General features: G+C 42.4%; 1 protein-coding gene across 4 annotated transcripts in view; it reads right to left on the bottom strand.

The window, feature by feature from the left end:
• Positions 1–8,225, bottom strand: part of SCAF11 (SR-related CTD associated factor 11) — a 44,394-nt gene extending 36,169 nt beyond the window's left edge. For 2 of the 4 annotated variants that reach the window (XM_071802855.1, XM_065838426.2), the window contains exon 1: positions 7,169–7,714. The gene's annotated coding sequence lies outside the window, so the exon portion shown is untranslated. Of the gene's footprint in view, positions 1–7,168; positions 7,715–8,006 lie in introns of those variants that run through there. The other 2 variants (XM_065838435.2, XM_065838417.2) reach the window with 2 other exon arrangements.
• Positions 8,226–21,831: the final 13,606 nt, after the last annotated feature.

Genomic DNA, 21,831 nt, shown 5'->3' with positions numbered 1-21,831 from the left:
TTCACAGCTGGTCAATCTAACCTGTAATTTGAAGCTATGCTTGTGTCCCTACCAGTTCTTCAGTGACATTTCCTCAAGTTTGTGAGAAAAGCCCTTTCCGCTTTGCCAGAGGACAAACTAGGCTACTCACGTCTCTGCCAGCTCTTGAAAATGCAAAAGCAGTCAGGACAAAGCCACGTAGTTTCCCTACACACTAGACTAAGGCAATTTGCAGGGCAGCTCCTCAGTAAGGCTGCCACTCATAAAACTGCTTTCCAAAGATGTTCTGAATTATGCAAGACAATCTCAGACCTAATCTTTACAGAAGTCCATGTCTGGGTCCATGACGGCCATAAGAAGGAATGCTTGTTGGAGCCATGGTTAACTCCCCCAGGAAAAACAGCTTAATTTATACAAAAGATAGGATGAATAGAACCTTCTAAATACTGATACAAGATGACGAAATGTATATTCACAGAAATTAAAACCACCCTATTTTGCTTTCCAACACAGTATTTCTATAGAAGGCAATGTGCACTGTGCTGCTGTTTCATGTGTGCATGTATATGATGAAACTCCCAACAGAAGCAGCACTGTACCACAACCACCCCCACAGGGAGAACACACATGCACACCAGGGGCTAAAGCATGTGGTTCCATATCCTGCTGATAAAACACTGAAATACTGTAGTGGTTAACATAATACAAAGAAATATTAAAAATTCTGTACACAATATTCTCTCAAAAAATGTACAATTCAGCACTTACGTGTTTCTTCTAAGTAGTTTGTGACTAAACTGAGTGTAATTGAGATTTACAAATAACAGGAATTAATTAGGGATTAGGTACTATTGTCATGGTGCACATGGTTCAGGCAATTAAATCAAATCAGCATAAACTCATGACCTTGCCTTCTGCTGCTGAGGATCCTTAATCACATGCATACTTCTGCAGCTGGAAGGCATAGCACTACACACCAAAGTCAGCAAAAAAGGCTCAGCCATTTCCAAGAATAGTTAAAAAATAATAATTTAAAAAACCCAAAAAACAAACAACACCACCACAACAAAAACACTCACCCCTCTTTATCTAGCCACTTGGAAGCACTTCGCTTTCCACCAAAGAGCAGTTATTTGACAGTGGGTCAGCAAGATCAAGAACATGCTTTCCACACAAGCAATCCTTTCAAATCTAGCCACGTCACAGATCTGGGGAAAAAAATGTTTGCATTTACTCAATAAATCTTTGCTAATGGTTGCATTTTATTTATTTTTTTCCCCATGAACTAGATCTGTGCTCAGCATACACTAATAATTTGAAGTTCCTATCCCATTGCTACACTGCACATGCAACATTCCCACAAGATGAATGAGCATACTTCAGTCAGTGCTATGGCAACACAGCAGGACCTGCCATAATTTCTCTGATGCTAAAGAGACTAGGAAGATCATCTTTACTTTTCTTAATACCATCCTAAACATGCCCAAATAGCTGGACTTAAACACCAGAGATGCAGGAGCTTAACCACAAGACCTTGACAGAGGTGGAAAAGAAAGAAAACAGAAAAAATGATGGGCAAAACTGATGGAGTAAGACTGAACTCAAATGAAAAGCTCAGGGGTAGTAGCAACTGCAAGAAGCACATTTAAGATGCAAAGATTCAACGTGGCAGCAAAACCAGAGTATTAAGTATATTGAGCCAAAGAACAGGCTGAATCCAGCAAAGGAAGAAATAGCCTGCAATTGTCCGATTACAGACTACCTTTACTTTTTCTTTCACCTGGCAGTCTTATTTCTCAGCTTCTGAATACTGAATCCCTGCAAACTGAAGGGCATGTCTAACAAAAATCACATAACATATAGGGTTGTCTATAATTTTATGGATTTACTTAAATGGAAAAATGCACTACAGAATATTGCATAGAACCATGTACACACACTTAATAAAAAAATACTGTTCTTTCATACTGCACGCTATTCTTTCATTTTCAGCATTAAATACTTTAGTGATACGACATGTTCTTTTGATATTAAAAAAAGGGTTTCCATAAAAGTAATTTCAGCTTTCATATAAACTATACAGCCATTTATTCGAAAACAAAAAAAAGAAAGAAAACAACAACCACTTAAAAGTACATTTTGCCTGAGGCATACTTTTTTTTTTTTAAAAAAAAACACTAAATGAAATCTACAGTGTCAAAAACACTATCCTCAAGCTCCTTTTGACTTTGAGTAACAGTATTTTCTAAGTTTGGGTCAAACACCTGCACTAACCTCTTACAAACCTCATGCAAATGGAAATTATATATTTTCTGAAAATGGTGGGAAAAGGATTTTATGACAACTGAAATTATTTTAACGGTAATTGTATTTTGCACAAAATCTCTTCCTATATTCATAGAAGGATAATGCATTAGATGTCATTTTGGAAGTAGCAGATAGATGGGAAGAAAGCAGTTTCAATTTCTGTTGATCTTGCTTTCACAGCCCTTACTCAGCAATAACTTCCAAGATAGCTAAAACAAAGCTAGAAAAACATGGCCAAGGATGGAAGACAGGTGTTGTGAGAGAAGGTTTCCTTAAAACCAACAGCAGCACACAAAAGGTAACAGAAACTATTAACCATGCTGGAGGGAAAAGCCAGATCTGAGCTTGAAAATGCAACCTGAACTCCACCACCTTTCCTTTAAACTTGTCAAGAGTCTACTCACAGGAAAGCATACTCATCACCATTTTGAGTTATTTTCACTATATAGATGGTATCAAGAAATCACCTGTAACAAAACAGTACTCTACTGTGAATTCTCAAGTAACAAATTTAGGTTTTGTTACAGTTGATTATTCTATCTCATTGCAAAGTTTCAAAAAGAACCTGAGCTTCCCACATGAACAATACTGGAAGCTCCTTACAGTGATGAACCCTGTGCTCACTCAAAAGTTTCTTGTCAGAAAAACAACCACAAAATAATTCCTGATACCATCTGACTTATCCAAGAGTTGTATAAGGTGCCTTTCTTGCTCAGGCTGATGAAACTACATCTTAAAAATCACAATTGTGTAGGTTTACAGAGAAGAATACACTCTACCTTCATTATTACAGGTATCCTTATTTGGTAACACCTCTGAATGAAAACTCCAATGAGCTCAAGGTAGTCCTAACAGACTGCTTTTCTCCAACTGTTTCATAGGACTTCCAAGTACTTTTTATTACACCTATCTATCCACAGGCGTCATTACCTTTAACATCACAAGTGACAAACTAAGAACTTTTTTTAAAAAAGCAAAATCACATATAAGAAGTGCTTATTTACTTGCTGTATAGAAAGCAAAAGAGAATTCAATTGATCTTCCTATGTCAAGAATTGCCGAAATCATTTGCTCAGGATAGTGAACAGTCCAATTAAGACCGTTCATCTACCTTCAAACTCAAGTTTTGAATATCAGTACAGTTTCATTAAGGGTCTCCATCTCTCCTGTGGCACGCCAAGAAAGGTACAAGTCTTCACTGCTGCAGTTTTGGCCTGTGTTGCTATCTAAAGGTATGGACATACATTGAGACTTCTGTCAGACACCGATCCCGTGGAATTTCACAGTCTTTATTATTCCTGGCAGTCTAGCAAAAGCCAGGTAGTGAGTCGAGAGACAACAAGTGTTAATGCACTTTATGTTTCCAAGCAATTTCACACTAGTTTGGAAAAGTTCCAAACATCATTAAATGCATCACTCAGGTTTACTCACAGATCATACCTCTGAAGGCAGATCACAGTTAAGCAGTACTTACAGACCTAATAAGAAAGGAACAAAGACTGAATTTTTATTGGAAGGTCACCAATCCTTAAAGGAAATCCACATTAAAACAGACATTATTATTAGTGTCTATTAGAAAAAGTGATCACATACTGCAATTTACCATAGTATTCCGCTTTAGAAAACAGCTTCTGGAAGATATTTCTTCTCCTTCCCAATTCTCTCCACATATTCATTCATTATGTTTTAAATATTTATATACACATAAACACACAAAAGAATCTGAAATCATCTCAAAGTTAAAAAGAAACGTCACTGGTCACAGAATCATCAAATAAAAATGTTACTTTTCCATGCTTGCTATGATGAAGTATTTTTGATTTAGAATTCAAATTTTACGTTTTCATGTAGAAAAAACAGAAAGAGTAATACTACAGTTTCATTGAGACAATTTGTGAGACAACAGTATTTGATAAAAAATGGATGGGTGAAAATATTCATTTTAGCACAACATACACAAGTGTAAGGCAAAGATCCACTTATGCCTACAGGGGAGTGTATGTGTGTATATTTATTACCTGGGTAAATGCATGTTACACAAAGTTTATTTTAATCTTGCCTATTCATCGATAATTAAATGCAGTATTTTGATCATCCTTTGTCAAGTCAGTTAATTTCCCCAGCTTAGAAGTGACAATGTCCACACATGGTTAAATTTAATTAGCTTTTGTGAAGACTTTTATTTGGAGAAACAACCTGATGTGGCATAAAAAGCTGTAGGAAAGCTGAATGTTTCTAAAAGCAAGAGGCAACTTCCTTAGCACTTTTCTTTAAATTGCTGACAGAGATAAACTTGTTGAATCTGTCATGGTCCACTGAAGTACACAATATGCATATTCAACCTTTGAGAGCCCTTTCAACGCAGTCACCCTGCCTTCAGTGTTCCACCAGACCCAAATGTAAAGAGGTGATGGACGACTGTTCAGGACAGCAGAGTTGCAGCTTCAAGGAACAGAAAGGCAGATGTGCATTCACTTTCCATCTTCCCACAGCTGCAGTCCTCCACTTGTTATTTCAAGACTGCAGTTACCTTCCCACACAAGAGAATCATCCTATTTAAGTGGTTCAGGGTATGAAACCCAAGCAACTTTCAAACCCAGAAAAGAGATGTTCACTGCTTTCTGCCTGGCAAACTGCATCCATACTCTCAACTGCCAAGTAAAGAGACCAAATAAGTAGGGAAGAGAAGATAAAATATCACTGGACTGGTATCCTCTCAGAACAAGGTCACTGCCCTTCAAGCCGAGTCAGACTACTGCACAGAGATGAACCAAAACATGCCTACACTGCTGAAAAGCCACAAACCAGCCCTTGTTTTGAAGTACTCTACAGAATATGCACATTAGAGACCTCTGGTATTTATGCCTACAGAAGAAGAGTTAGGGTATAAATCTGTTTAACACTGTGTATCTCCAACTTGCAAAAAAAGCAAGCAACGTTGAGATTTATAAAATCTACTTTCACCTTCAATGGTTTAGCAGATTAACTCTAACTCTTTCAGAATTCATTCAGAAAAATGTTTGATAACTAAACTGATTATTCAGTGTTATCAGCAGAAACTGCACTGCACGTTTTTGCTACTGTTAACCGGAAGGACATTTTTTCTCTCTCACATTAGATTCCTGGCAAAGAAAATCCCCACACTGAACAGTGGACTGATAGAAGGCCACGCTTCAAGACTTCTGGTGTCAGTATGGCAAATGAGTCCCAGCTTTCTCCAGCAGTGTTTTTCCCCCCCATTAATATGATGTGTGTTTAAATATAGCATCATTTGAAATAAAATCACCATTAAAATAATTACTAAATAAAGCCAACTTTAAACAACAGATTTTTTGCACTGTTATTTTAGTACTTAGAACTGTGGAAAACTGAGAAGATTCTGCAAAGAATCCCTGTAACAGGAAAAAAAAAAAAAACCAAAACCAAACAAAAAACCAAGCAACCAAACCAACAACAAACAGATGTTTGTAACCAGAGCAGAACCATCTACAAGTTTTATAAAACCAGAAACTAGAAGTCATGCATCAACTGTATCAAACTGTCAGTCAAGAGCACAAAGAAACTCTTTATCATGTGGATGCTTCAAAAGCAATAGCTGAATAACTGGAGGATAACCTACATCTCCCAATTGAGTCAAATTCAACAGCCTTCACATACTGTGTTTGAGCACTATAAATTCATGTTCAAAAAACTCACCAAATTCCTAGAGAAGTGTTCCCAATCATAAAGATAATCTGAATACAAGATAAACTAGTGAACCCAGTTTTACTGTTTTTAAAGGTCTGAAAAAAACATTCTCTTTCAAGATCATTTGGAAAAGATATTTCCCTCCCCACTCCCCATGGCCACAGAGCTGTTGTCCATTCTGCTTATTCACAAGCAGAGTTTAAGGCATGGGGCACATGAAAGCAAATTCAGGTATTTCTTATTTGGGCCACTTATCACTGTGAAAATTGACACATCAGCGAATATAAACTATTGAAAGGAAAGCTACAAAAGATGTAACACTGTAAATCAAAGTCCAAATAGCCTCCTGCCACCTCAGCTATTTCTCCTAATCTAAGGAAAACAGAACAGACATAATATTCCTAGAAATTCTAAAGGAAACATTTCAAAAAATACCTGGGATAATTTCCAAGTATTTTCCATAACACTAAAGAGGATGCTATCCATTACTTGTAACTTCATAGATCTCTAAATACAGCTTTCCAGGTTCAAGAAGAAACATGGATTACCATGCATAATCAACCAAACAAAGCAAATTTTTGTCACCCTGTCATTTAAGAAGCCTACTATTTATTTCTGCTATGATCACAAGAAACCACAGCAAAATTACTAAAGACTTCTCCCGTAAGAATGGTCTGAATAGTCACACAATAAAACTTAGATTACACTTCACTTAAAACTACAATCCACTGAAAGAGAACTAAAAGCCCCCAATGCATTAGTGATATACAAACACATCATCAGACACTAAATTAGCTAGATCTTCCTTTAAGGTTATCAAAGTTCTAAAAAGCTATAAAATTACAAATTCAAAATAGGTGTTCAAGAATCAGGGGCATTCCTATCCATTACGTAATTATTACTTAGATGTGTACAGTGTTAATCATCTCTTGACACTTTGAACAAATGATTCTTTGCCAAGAGCACCTAGTTACTGATACTAAACAAACAATAACTACCTGGCCTTTCTTTGTTATCTCATTCTTCCTAAAAACTAAAAATTAATTTGTAGTCTAAAATAAATCATTGTGAGATGAAGAGGACCAATTTTAGCCCTACCAAAAGTGTTTTGAAGTTACAAATGGGGAGACAGGTTGTCAAACAAAGATGAGTTTTGCATTTGGGGCTCAGGCTAAAAATATTCTTTAATACTCACCAAAGGGAAAAAATAATTAGGACACTATGTTCTCTAAAACACAAGAAGAGTTGGATAGTCTCTCACTGGCTTGGTAACTGTACCACTTCCAGGCTCCAGCGTCACTCTGTGCAACTTTACTGATGTTTAAGTCAGTCGCAGTTCCACAACAGCACAAAAGCAGAGCCGGGCTTTAAGTCGAGCCTCTTCGTGCAACTTCCTCCACAACTGCAAAGTCTTCCAGCAACTCCTGTTACTCCCAGACACTCTTCCAGGCACGGCTGCCGGTGTTTACAACTCCGGGGGAGAGGAGGGCCGGCGCTGCCCCCCCGGACCGGGATCTTTGTTCAGGAGGAGAGGCCCCCGCGCCCACCCCCTCATGGATCACCGGGCAGCCCTGCCGCTCCTCCCGTTCCGCCTGCACAAAAGCCTTTGGCGCGGAGGGGCCGGCGGTCTCCTGGGAGCGACGGACGGCCCCGGCCGCCCCCCTTTGTTTCCCTTCTCGCCCCAGGAGACGAGGCGGGCGGCCGAGCCGCCCCCCGCGCCCCGCAGCGGCCTGTCACGGCGGCCGGGGCAGCTTCCCGGCCGGCGCCACGACACGGGCGGCGAGAGGAGAAAGGGGGGGAAAGCGGAGGCCGGAGCCGGCAGCAAACCCCGCCCTCTGCCCGGCGGGAGCACTCCGGCCCGGCGGGCCCTGGGTAGAGGGGAAGGCCCCGGCCGGAGCGAGACGGCAGCACCGCCCGCCTCCCCTCCCTGCCGCCGGCACCCTGCCCGCCGTCCCGCGGCGGGGAACGGCCCCGAGCACTTTCCTCAGGGCAACTCCGGAGGGACGCGCCCGCCCCCAACGGCCGCTGTTCACCTGGCGCCGCGGCGTCCCCCGCGCGGTCACCGCTCCGCTCCGCCGCCACCCGCGCGCAGCGGGGTCTCCGGTTCCCCGCGCCTCCTCTGCCGCCTCGGGACTTCCGGGAGCGGCGCTCGCCGCCCCGCTGCAGCCGAGGAGCGTCCGCCCGGGCGGGAGGGCGGGCTGTGCCGGGCTGGGCTCCGCGGGGCCCCGCTCAGCGCCCGCCGAGCCACATGTCAGCGCGCGGCCGGGACTGCGCAGCGCCGGCGGAGGCCGCGAGGGGGCGCTGCTCTGCCGCCTTCCGCCGCGGGGAGGGGCGGGGCGGGCGCTGTCGTGGCGGCGGGTGGCGCAGCCCACCAGCAAGACACCTCCAACCCGCCCCGCGCCACCGGCGGGAGCATTGTGGGATAGGTCCTCCAGCACCGCCTTGAAGGGGGGAGGGGCGGGGCGGGGCGACCGGCGAGGTGGCGGAGGGAGGCGGGAAGGGGAGGGCACGTGACCCGCCGCCGCCACTGGCCGGCGAGCAGCCAATGGGAGCGCGGGGGCGGGCACGCGGAACCGATCTGGGTTGGGTAGCGGGGGGAGGTAATGGGAGGATCGCGCGTCGCAGGCGGGGGCGCCCTCTGGTGGCGGCCTGGGGGCAGGGTGTGGTTGCGAGACCCTGGGGCGTGACGTAATCTTACGGCGACGCTGGGCGCCCCCAGTGGTTTGTTTGTTTTGGTTTTTAATGTTGTTGTAATAAAATTCTCCATAAAAACGCGTGCGGGCTGTGAAGAGCTTGGGGAGATGGGGTCGTGCAGCGTCGAGCCCTCAGCTGAACCCCCCACAGCAACGCACCGGCCACAGCAACAAACGACAGGAAAGGGGAACCTGGTGCCCTAAATACTCAGGCTTGGTTGAGTGGCTCCTCCTGTCCAGAATGGCGTTGTTGCAGCCTGAGTGGAGTATAATATGTGTCAGCGTCAGTCTGTCAGGAATGATGATATTTCATTAGTTGTTATGATTACTGATGGAATATTAATTTAGGATTAACTCGGAAGAACCTGCATTAAGTAAGAGCAGCCTGTGGGGACAGTGTTACAAGAGTCCCAGGAAGAAAGAAAAATACTGGATTCATTAGCAGGCTGCAGAGGAATATATATAGTAAGAAGCAAGACTATAGCCAAAGGTAGGAAAGCACAGACTTAAGAATGGAGATGAAATATTTAAGATAAGACTGACTTTAAGGTTATTAAGACTAATGAACTCCCCAAATCTTCAATGGGATCATCTAAAGAAAGCAATAAGCTGTTTTAAAGGTTGAGATTAAAGAAAGCCCTGTTATAAAGTAAGAAAGATGACTTTCAGTGCTGCATTTTGAATAGACTGATTCTTGAATGATCCTAGAACACGTCTCCGAAGCAAGAAGGAAGAATGACAGCAGAAAACCAGCTGTATGTTTGACTAGTCAGCCACAGAATTAAGGTTTTGTTGCATATATATACAGAACTGCTCTATGTTTTTATTTATTACTGTTGAGTCTTGTAATTAAAACAACTGCAAAGTCACTTGGGACTCACAGGTGCAGAGAAAGCCTCTGTATTCACTGTTTCTGCCATAAAGTATGGGGATATTGCTGTCATCTGCTGCTGCACAGATCACGTTGCACAGAAGAGCCAGGGCAGCTGAAGAGAGGTGTCTGTGACTGAGAGGAATGCAAAGAGAAAACACTCATCACTTCTGAGGTGCTGTCTATACTTTCATTTGATCCTCTGATTGTACATCGTCCATCCATTCCAGCACTGACCTTTATAGCTACTCACACAACCTCAAGATAAGTAGTAACAGAAGAACGTCTTTGGCCCTTTCTTATCTGCCTTTTGAGATGCTCATGTACCATGCACTGTTTATGATGGAAAGAAAAATCCGGGGCTTCACTGCTGTCAACTCTTTCAAATATGTCATGAGTTTTCCTGTGTGTACATGAAGTTCCAGCCCTCAGAGGTTTTCATTCTGACTAGGGCTGAAGAACAGTGCTCTAGGTTGGATTTCTGCTTCCAGAACCAACCTGTCGAGAATGGGCAATCGGTCAGTTCTGCCAAAGAAGGGCAGAGTGAGATGTGGCTCCTGCTGGCCGCTCTCTGCCTGATGAAAGGAGGGGTGATGAGTTCAGGATTTGTACAGGTATATAGAAGTAGCGGGTCATGAACTCCCATTTACAACTAACCTCTGCAAACCCTATGATATAGGCACATTCATACATTTATTGGACTCCACTCATTCACATACCCATTAGTGTTTTTCTCAAAAACAAAGAAGGGAATGTGGTTTGGCCTGAAGGGATAGATGAAATATCATTGGGAATTGCAGTGAAGATGGCAGGAAAAAAGGTGTGAGACTGTGACAAAATTGATAGGAATAGTCACAGACATAATCTGTTACAATTTCTGGAATAGTGGACTAGCTGGAAGCACCAGCCAGTTTCACTGAAAAGAAAATCAAAAGGTGTGAGACTGTGACAAAATTGATAGGAATAGTCACAGACATAATCTGTTACAATTTCTGGAATAGTGGACTAGCTGGAAGCACCAGCCAGTTTCACTGAAAAGAAAATCTTGCTTTCAAAATCTTATGATTTGGGAGCCAAGCTTGTGACTTTTGACTTTCTCCCCACCATGTTTTAGGATGGTAAAAACATAATTTGTTTAGTCTGTTTTCACATGTACTGAAGTCTTTAGCTTCTTCAAGTGACTGATGGTAGAGGTGTCCTTAGCCAAGGCAGACACCACAACCCATCAATCCTTTGTAGAGGAAGTGTAGGATTAGTGAAGACAGTTACTATTGCCTGTTGTCATTTGTGGCTAGGCATAAGCAGGACTGTTTCATCATTTTCTGGCTAGCTCCAGAATGTTCTACTCAAAGACCATAAGTAAACCCCAAGCAGTAGGAAGCACGTGATTTTTAGCAGTACTTTGGTGTCCTTTTATGTGTGCCCTGTGTTTTGTTTGGGAGATGAACTCTGTCTGCATTTTCATAGTTGCCCTGCGTTCGTGAGAGTTGGAAACTCCCCTGAAGCTGAGCCTCTTGCCGACTCGTGTGTCTCTCGGAGGACAGTGTTGTGTGAACACAGAAGCAGAACCGTACTCATGGAACAGCTGTGAGGACAGGTAGAAGCTGGACATGCCAGAAGAAAGCTGGAAGACATGCAGGGAGAACGGTGTGAATAACGGTGTGGTTGTTTGGAGAGGGGAGCAACAGGAAGCATGATACTAGAAATAAGAGTGGTATTAAGAGGAGGGAGAGAGGAAAATAACGGCAGAATGACTGAGAGATTTTACTCATAACATGGTAGAGTGTAGAAGGGGAGGTGGTGGGTGAAGAAAGCAGGGATGAGTCAGGACGTGATAAAGAGTGGAACTCCTGGAGGACAAAATGGTTGTTATCCATGAGTACAGAAATTAGGATTGGCATAGAGCACAGAGGGAGGGATGGAGAAAGTTGCATACTTGTGCTGTGAATTTAAATTCTTAATTTGGAAACATCCTGCACCGTTGAAATTATCTATGCCATTTACCATCTACACAACATTGCAACAAAGGCACAGGCTAGTGACTTTATTATTATTAATTTCTCAGTGTAATAAACCTGTGTGATCCTGAAGTGGTATTTTCGGAGACTTGAAGCTGCCAGTACTGCATTCTGTCTCTGCAAGGGATAAGGTGAAAAAATTTTATCCCAGTAGGATGTTCTTCTTATTCTGACATTTTGGGGAGTGACTGATTAAAGCTACCAAAATATTCTGTGCCGAGGGAACAAACTAACCATTGATGATATAGTATTTTTGCTGTCTGATTTCAGATGCTCATTTGAGCAATGAACGAGTCATCTATTTATCTCTTGGATTCTGAGCTTTTGAAAAATGTAGATATATTCGAATGCCATTAAAAATTCCAAAGTGGACTCTTAGACTTTATTCAGAACTCATTCACCCTCCCTGCCCCCCCCAGAGGGTCAGTCAGACATATGTTGTTCCTTCCTTCAGTCTGTTCTTCAAGATCTCTGCTGGTGGACTCTCTCTTCCAAAGCCTCCTCAAGCAGGCTATTTCTCTAGTTATAAATTCACGCTTTTGGGTACCTGTTCCTGATCTGTAACCAGGATCCTTCACACTGCATCAGAAGACCGTACATTTGGTCCTGTCCATCATGAGCACTGGGAACAGATTGTCTGGTTTCTCTTTGCAACAGATTTTTATCTGCTTTTAACTCTTAAAATTCCTTCTCAATCTTCTTCTTAAGTTAAACATAATTGAAAGGCCTACTAAAATAAAATAAATTATAATTGTCCTATCCAAGGGACCTGTTACGTTGCTATAAAAGCCAATGAGACTCGTTTGGCATCAGTTGTTCTTGAAAAATTTGTGTTGGTACTTATTTTCTTCTTATCTTTGAAGTGTTTGAAAAGTGGTTGCTTGGTCATTTTCCCCAGAAATTTTCTAGGAATCTCTCCCTCTCCTTCTTTCCAGCAATGAATGTTGATTATTGCTTTCATTTCAAATTCAACTTTGGCTTGTGTTTAAATATTGCACAGAAAAAAAATAAATTAACTGGAAATAAATTAGGTGGCTTGGCTAATTTTTCTAATAACATGTTATTAGTATCCTGAAGTCTCTGTCTTTGGTACCTGCATTCTCTTTACTTTTTAGAGAATTTTTAATTTTGAAGTTCTGCCGTGTACGTGGGATACTTGGCTGCACGAACATTATTTCAATGTTTGAGCTTTTCATTCTGTCCTTGTTTTAAAAATATGTTTGAGATATTATGGTTTTTATTGTAGTGTGTCTTTGCAATGTGTCTTTGCTTGCAAGCACCATTGTTTGGAAATACAGCATGATACTCTATAAATAAAAGTAAGTGGGATGAGTTAGCACACACTAATTCAAGACTTCTGCTTTTTAGCCAAAGGGAATGCAAAAGTTTGGTCTAGCACCTACAAAAAAATATTTTTTGAAAGTATAGTCAGGGTATAAACAACTGGTAGGTGGGGTTTTTTTGTTTGGTTGGTTGTTTTTTGTTTGTTTGTTTTTCTCTTGTATTTATTTTGATAAATGCAAAGGACCAGATTGGAAACAAATTATCAAACCTCTGCTTTGGATTTTTGTTTGACTGTTTAGTTAGTTGGGGTTTTTTAGTCTTCTAATCCATTACGAAAGATTAAGCAGTTACTATTGGTTCTACTATTGGTGTTTGAACCCGCCATGTTTACCATTTAGTAAACTACATACATAAAAGACCCGTTGGCTTAAACTTTGGCAAAACTCATCTTCAAAAGAATCCGATGGATGAGATGAGATCAGATCAGCTAAAATTTGGCAGCACACATTTCAGATTCACACTATGGCCATGTCCAGGAACCACGTGTCAGTTCCTGAGAGTTTCATGTTCAATTAAAGTATATTCTGGCTCTAAACCTGAAGGTTTTGGACAAAACCCTAGGAAATCAGACTCTTCCAGCTCTTTGTGTGTAGCAGCAACTCTTTTGTATAGGATCAGAGGAATTTTGTAATGGTCTTGGCTGGAATTTTCCTCTTGCCATGCCAGGCTGTGGTCACACTTTGACTGTGCTCCATGGAGATAGACTAGAATCCTCTGGAACATGTCCCACTGTAGAAATGAAAGACATTATTAACAGCAAGATTGAATATCATGAAGAAGAAAAGGCTTCCTGTGTTTAGGGCTATGAGGAAACAGGATGTGAGATAATTAGCCATAATTTATAATATATAACCATATTGTTTCCTCAGCAAGAAATGGGAAGGGTGTTATCCTGCCATGGAGACATCATTCTTTAATTGTTGCAACAGTTCCCATGAGCATTTTACAAATGTTCTAACAGTGGGCTGGGACCAACCATGTTTATTCACAGTCTTAAGACAAAAAACCCCAAAACAAAACAACTTGGAACTTTTAACGCTAGCATATAGTATGTGCATACCTTGCAAATTCTAACAAAAAACCCTACAATGCAATCCTGTGCAAAAATATCCCTCATTCTTTTCTTGTTCCACATTATGTTTTCTAATTTGTGGGATGATGACCTGTCTAACCAATTTAGCACATTGGACTTAAGCTAAGTCACATTATGCAATGCTCCCCTTCGTCACCCTGGATGGGCTACTGGTTTTGCTCAAACTTGCTGTAACAGGTTGTGATAAGTATTATGAAAGTGTTTGGTTAAACTTATAGATTGATTTTTTAAATTACTGATTCTGATGTACTTCATGTAAAGTCTCTTCTTTATTTTGACATAATTTCTTGATTGATGAGGGGATGGGTAAACTCCACCTTTCTGGTATATTTTAGAGTATTTCAGCTAAAGCAATTGTTAACTGCAAATGCATCAGTTTGAGTTCTTTATCTGATGTCTTTATTACAAAGAGGTAATAAATTAGGCATGTCCAGATGTTACTAATGAACTGGAGAAACCTGATGAAATTAAACCCCTTTGAGGCCTGTTAGATGGGAGTGCTGGGTGGTACTTTGTCCTTTGCATGTTGACTCCCAAGTTGTTACCATACAGCTGGACTCCATGCACGAAGGTGCTACTTCTGTTGCATACCAGCACTATTTTACATCCATAAACATATAAAACAGCATTTCTTCACTGTCTTTTCTTCTTTTTGTTTCCCCTGCAGGATGAAAACATCTCATTTATCCAAGAGCATATGCAGTCTGAACCGTACTGGAGGATGCTATAACACTGTAACTTAGTAGCTTTGTTTCACCTGAATCAATGTTTTTGTACTCATATGAGTATCTAAAAGATGTTACTTTTTAAACAAATGCAAAAAGCCTGTCATTTGATTTTTTTATGTTATAAGTAATGGTGGGTTTATTTATGTGATCTTCTGTCTTATTTAACCTTGAGATATTAGGAACGCTCTGGCCTTTGTCGGTTTTACTATAGAAGAGCCCATGTATTTCATTTTAAATGCTCAAGCTTTAGCACAGACTTATTCAAAGTATTGATTAGCTACTAGAGTTCAAAGGTGCTAAGAACAAAAAATTATCTAGCTTGAAATCCATTTCCTCCGCAGTTGTCCAAAATTTTGAGTCTTGCAGTGTCATTTGCCCTTTCTTGAGGTTTTGAATACACCAAACTTCTCAAGTTTTCCTGCAGTTGCCATTTCCCCTCTTGAGGAATTCTGCGTCTGTAACTCTGTGGTATAGCAATGACAGCAACTGGAGGATTAGCAAGAAATCCAGCCTGCCGTGCTGTCTAGATATGATTAAAGAGAAGTAAAATAATGTGATGCAGAACAACGTCTCCATAAAATGTCTGGTTGTACCAAGAGACATTACATTCCCCTCTGGTCTAAGAGGTCCCTCTCCTGAAGGTTTCCATCTCAGGGAAACAAACAGACAAAAACAACAACAACAAAAAACCAAAACAAAACCCCACCAAACACAACAAATCAACAAATAAATCCCAGACTAGTGGTTCTTTACGTTAATATTCTGTGCAGTTCAAAACATTGATTCTGCTGCCTGTTATGAGGTGGTAACCATCAGTAAAAGGAGAAAACAGATAACAATAGGTGGTAATACCCTCTTTGATTGCTCCACAGGAGTCAACCAAGCTTGCCTGGAAATGCCCAGAGACGGCAGGAGATGATCCATGTTCACTTTTGGTAGTGCTGGTAGAGTTGGCGAGGTGGTGACAAGGAAACCTGATTCTACTCGGATGTGTTTTTTTTCGAGATGGCTCGTTTCATCTCTTTGGTAAGTCTGAGTCTGCCGAGTTGATCCCCTGTGCTGGCTGCACGGGTCTTACACAGAGAAGGCAGAAAGCAGGAATGTGTTTCAGTGTCGCGCAAGTGGAAAGAGGAGTTGTTCTGAGGCAGCAGCTCTCGGGGCAGGGCATCCCATCCTCTCAGACAACTTTCAGACTTTTTTCTAACTTCTATTAACTAGTTTTATAGTTGTATATGTTTCTTTAAATGCATTCTTTAAGTGCATTCAGCAACTGGCAAATCCAAGAGACTAAAATAAGAACAAAACTAGGCCATAACTTAAAAAAAGGAATAAAATCCAGACTTCAGATTATTTGCTATATAGCTCACATGAATTACATCAATGCCAACACCACCATCATCAGCTTTTCTAGTCATTTACCTTTGTGTTATTATCAAATACTTCATGTTGATAACACAATTTGGACATTAGTGATTTACTGCACCCATAATGTGCTATGTTATTACAGTCCCTAGGCAGTAATCCCCAGCTGATCATGCAGAAGCAGCAGTAGAGTTACCCACGAGGTTGCTAGCTAATAGTTCAATAGAAACGGAAGTGCCGTTAGATAGCTAATAAACACATTTTTCATAGCAGACTCGCTAATAAGGGCACCACTAAAAAGAACATCCCTTAATCATGAATAATACCACTGGTGTATTTTTAGACCACAATAAAAAATGTTTTTACCCAAAACAAAAATTAAGCATCCACTCTTCTAAAAGTATACCCCACTTAATGCACTCTAAGAATAATAGTACAGTATGTTCAGATGTCTGTTCAAATAAATAATTTCTGGCACTTCCCCCAAAATAACACTTCAATGAGCCTCTGCTTGTCTGCTGCTGCTGGGGCTGACATTATGGGGATGGGCAGCTAGGTGGAGGAGTTGTTAATGTTATGGTGCTCAAGCTGACGCTCCGGCTGGACTGGAGGAGGTGCTGAGCTTTAGGCACTGTAAAGAGTTTTGTGGAATTGCTGAGATTACTCACAGGATATAAAATTAGGCAGCTATGTAATTATTTCCTAGGTCAATCATCACATGCCTCAGGGTTTTTCTAGGCTGTTTTATTTTGGTCTCCTATAGTTACATTCAAAAATGATTTTCAGCAGTTAAGCTAGGATTTTTTCTAGTGAGCCTTTTTCCACATTTGAATTTAAAATGCTAAAAGAAAATCTAACCAAAGCACCTTCACACTTGTAAATCATAACTACAAATGGTGAAGTAACCTTCCCAATAGGAATTGAGTGAGTTGGTCACTTTCTGACACCCCCTCTGCTGCAATCTCAGGGTCCCCGAGCCGTGGGACATGCCATGTGCTGTGGGGTCTCTGTCCCTGCTGATGTTGGCTCTGTGTGGAGGAACAGTGGGACTGCCACCATATGAACCTGTCACCAGCACAAGGCTTATGGAACTCAGAGGTGAAAGACAAATTCCAGAGTAGCATCTGGAAGGAAAAGCTTTTGTCTCTTCAATGGGCCCAGGAGACAAAAAGAGTGACTGGGTTGCAACTATCATATGATTCCAAAAATCAAGAGGGATCTGAACAATCAAACCCAGTCAGCCAGCTATCGAATGAACCAACACTCGCTTAGTTATCTTGTGTCCCAACACCTTGCTGTTAGGTGGAGTGCCTGCAGGCAGGTACCCACAGCAGCTCCTTAGAGAGCCATTGCCCTTCATGGTCCGTGTGTGCTTTTCACACTGGATATATTCTTGCTTATCAGACAGAATTCACAGAAACACAGAATAGTCGAGTTTGGAAGGGACCTCTGGGGGTCATCTGGTCATATGCACAGGCAAGGCCACTTAAAGATGATTGCCCAGGACTGTATCCAGTTGGCTTTTGAATATCTCCAAGGATGGAGACTCCACAACCTCCCTGGGCAACCTGTGCCAGTGCTTGGTCACCTCTCACAGTGAAAAAGTGTTTCCTGATGTTCAGGGGAATGTCCTGTCTTTCAGTTTGTGCCCATTGCCTCTGTTCTTGTCTCTGGGAACCACTGAAAAGAGCCTGGCTCTGTCTTCTTAGCACCTTCCCTTCAAATATTTGTACACATTGATGAGATCCTCCCTGAGCCTCTTCTCCTCCAGGCTGAACAGTCCCAGCTCTCTCAGCATTTCCTCATATGTGAGGTGCTCCAGTCCCTTCATCATCCTTGTGGCCCTTCACTGGACTCTCTTCAGTAGCTCTATATCTCTGTGTCACTGGGGAACCCAGAACTGAACCCGTCATCCCAGGTGTGGCCTCAACAGTGCTGAGCAGAGGTGAAGGATCACCTCCTAGGCCTGCTGGCAATACTTGGCCTAAAGCAGCCCAGGATACCACTGGCCTTCTTTGCCACAAGGGCACTTTGCTGGCTCATGTTCAACTGGGCATCTACCAGGGACCCCAGTCCCTTTTCTGCCAAACTGCTTTTGAGCAAGTATGGGAAAAAAAAGAAAAGAAAATGCTGTCAAATGAGATTAATTGTTTTATAAATTTCTGAATTGATAGGCTAGAGAGCTCAGCAGATCATATAAATGCCATCATCCCAGATTAGTGAGAAGGAAATGTCATAAAGTTTTAATAAAACAGAAAGCCTCATTTCTGCTGAGGGAGCACATTATATATTTTGTAGCTATTAATAATCTTACACTGTTATGGGGAGTCAGTACTGACCTGCTCAATTCAACATTAAATGTGTGGCTGAGGCCGTACCTGAGGTGTAACAAAGCTGATGTTTCAAGTATTGGGGTACACTGCTCAAAAGGAACATTTTAACAACATAGTATAGGGGTGTTTATTTTTTCCCACCAACCTGTTTCATCTGTTTTAAAGTCTATAATGGAAGTGCTAAATAGACTCCAAATACAATTTTGTACCTTTTTAACAGAAACTAAATCCAACACTGAGACCGTAGTTCTCCAGTAGATGGGTGCTCTGTGTTCAGCCAACGCCTCCAGAATAAGTTGAATATGTTGAACATTTTTTAGCCCTGCAAAGGTAGTGTTCCCTTGATGCCATCTTACCTATCACAGCATCATTTGTTGGATGACAGAGCTCAGAGGGTTGTGATCAATCGTGCAAAGTCTGGTTGGAGGCCGGTAGTTAGTGAGGTTCCCCAGGGGTCAGTGTTAGGTCCAGTCCTGTTCAATCTGTTCATCCAATGACCTGGATGAGTGCACCCTCAGCAAGTTTACTGATGATATCAAGCTGGGAGGAAGGGCTGACACGCCAGAGGTCTGTGCGACCATTCAGCAAGACCTGGACAGACTGGAGGACTGGACAGGAAAGAACCTGATGAAGTTCAGCAAGGGCAAGTGTAGGGTCCTGCACCTGGGGAGGAATAACCCCAGGCACCACTACAGGTTAGGGGTGGACCTACAGGAAAGCAGCACTGCAGAGAAGGACTTGGGTATTCTGGTCAACAACAGGTTGACCACGAGTCAACAATGTGCCCTTGTGTCCAAGAAGGCCAATGGTATCCTGGGGTGCATTTAGAAGAGTTTGACCATCAGGTTAAGGGAGGTTCTCCTCCCCCTTTACTCTCCCCTGGTGAGACCGCATCTGCAGTATTGCATCCAGTTCTGGGCTCCCCAGTTTAAAAAGGATGAGGAATTAATCGAGGGCATCCAGCATTTGGCTACGAAGATGATTAGGGATCTGAAGCACCTTTCTTATGAAGAGAGACTGAGAGAGCTGGGTATGTTCAGCCTGGAGAAGAGAAGGCTGAGAGGGGATCTCATCAATGTTTATAAATATTTCAAGCGTGGATGTCAGGAGGATGGGACCAGACTCCTTTCAGTGGTGCCCAACGGTAGGATGAGGGGCAATGGGCACCGACTGAAGCACAGGAGGTTCCATCTGAATATGAGGAGAAACTTCTTTACTTTGAGGGTGCCAAAGCACTGGAACAGGCTGCCCAGAGAGGCTGTGGAGTCTCCTTCTCTGGAGACATTCAAGACCTGCCTGGACACATTCCTGTGCAGTCTGCTGTAGGTGAATCTGCTTTAGCAGGTGGGTTGGACTAGGTGATCTCCAGAGGTCCCTTCCAACCCCAGCCAGTCTGTGATTCTGTGAGTCTGTGACCAACATAGCAGCTCACATGGGAGGCTGGTGGTGTGATGGCCTGAAGGGCATTGCTGCCCATGAGAGCAATTGTGCTGCTTCCTCTGTTTGCAGGCCACCTTTCCAAAAGTACTTCAGGGTAGGTAACCATTTTAAGGGTGAGATAGATTTATCAGATGGCAGCTGCTGGCTTCCAGCACAGGGCAACAAAGATGATTAAGGGAGTGGAGCATCTCCCTTATGAGGAAAGGCTGAGGGAGCTGGGTCTCTTTAGTTTGAAGAAGAGGAGACTGAGGGGTGATCTTATTAATGTTTACAGATATATAAAGGGTGAGTGTCAGGAGAGTGGAGTCAGGCTCTTCTCAGTGACAAGCAATGGTAAGACAAGGGGTAATGGGTTCACACTGAAACACAAGAGGTTCCATTTAAATTTGAGAAGAAACTTCTTCTCAGTGAGGGTAACAGAGCACTGGAACAGGCTGCCCAGGAGGGTTGTGGAGTCTCCTTCTCTGAAGACATTCAAAACCCACCTGGACACATTCCTGTGTAACCTCATCTAGGTGCTCCTGCTCCAGCAGGGCGATTAGACTACATTATCTTTTGAGGTCCCTTCCAATCCCTAACATTCTGTGATTCTGTGCGCTCCATTTTTTTTGTGGTGGGAGAGGTGGACAGACCTCCCATGCTGCTCCTTGAAGCCATGCAGCTATTTGCAATCCACTCAGGACAGGCTAGTAATTCTTGAAAACTCTAAGTTGAAACAGAAACTGTATATGCTAGCTAAAATTGCCCGTATTTTCCCGAGCTTTAATTACTTAGATAATTGCAGGGAAAGAGACAAAATTATCTTTGAATAGGGGCTCTTCTCCAAATGAAAGTCAGGACGAGCGGTTGGAAAGCCCCTTCAGACAAATTTCCTGGGGCAGCTCCTGCAAAGCAACCACCAAGCAGCTGTTATGTTAATAGGACTGGAACTGCAGAAGATGCAAGTAAGTGAACTAACCACATGGTGGAGCTCGTTTTGAGGAGAAGAAAGTCAAAGCATGGCAAGAGAAGCTCCTCCTGTTTTTGGGAGAAGAGATGCTGCCTCCCAAACTGCTGGCAGGTTTCCTGCTTGGTGTCTTCCAAACTTAAGCAATCAGTGAGCCTTTTAATAGAGAGCAAACACAGAAAAGCAGTTCTTTAAAAAGGAAGAGATTTAGCAAGCTGTTCAGCAAAGCTGAATAGTGGGATTGAATGCTAGCAGGTGTGGACCCCAGCTACTGATGCAATGGAAACATAAGATTAGGGGAAAAGGTTAATTTTCTAGATGTTTGAACATCGTGGATAATTTCCACCTGAAAAAAGTATTTCAGCAGGATCTAAACCACAGCCTTTGACTGAGAATAAGCCTGTGTTTACTTCTGTGAACACTACTAGCTGTAAAAGAGTAGTATAACTGAGCAGTGACATCCTCTATTTCCAGCAAAAACACCCAAAATGATTGCCACAGTAACTCCTTTCAGACAAATTTTCTGCTTGCTGTGGTGAAATGTGTTCTAAGTTAATTACCAAGCAAGTATCAATTAGTCACATCATTTGAAGGAGAGGCCAGAATTTATCGCTCCTGATGGGCCTTTCTACTAGCCAGAGCCAAAAGTGATCAGTGGCATCATGTCACCCTTTGAGAGGATAGTTTGGTGTGTGGCAACTCCAGTTCCTAACTGAGCTGGTTAGGAGAGACTGCAGCCTCTGCAGAGATGCTGCTTTTATGTCACGTTGCATCTCCCTCCTTCCAGCAGTCCTTCTGTCCTCTAGAGGCTGTAAATTACCTGTCGCCAGTGTTCCCCAGATAACCATTTATTCCTCCCCCTTCCTTCCTCCCTCCTACAAACACTTCATTGTACAGCAGCAATATCACTTGTTTTTGCTGGAGTTTTATCCCAGTTATCCTTTTTTAGAGAGGGCTAAAGACAGCAAGCTGTGATTGAGTACAATGCCTGTCCCTGAGGAAAAGGGATGACCGGAGATGTTGTTAGTTC

Source organism: Patagioenas fasciata, chromosome 1 (assembly GCF_037038585.1).
Source record: "Patagioenas fasciata isolate bPatFas1 chromosome 1, bPatFas1.hap1, whole genome shotgun sequence".
Classification (NCBI taxonomy): Eukaryota; Metazoa; Chordata; class Aves; order Columbiformes; family Columbidae; genus Patagioenas; species Patagioenas fasciata.
The sequence above is the reverse complement of the archived record's forward strand: the minus strand, read 5'-3'. Positions and strand labels throughout refer to the sequence as shown.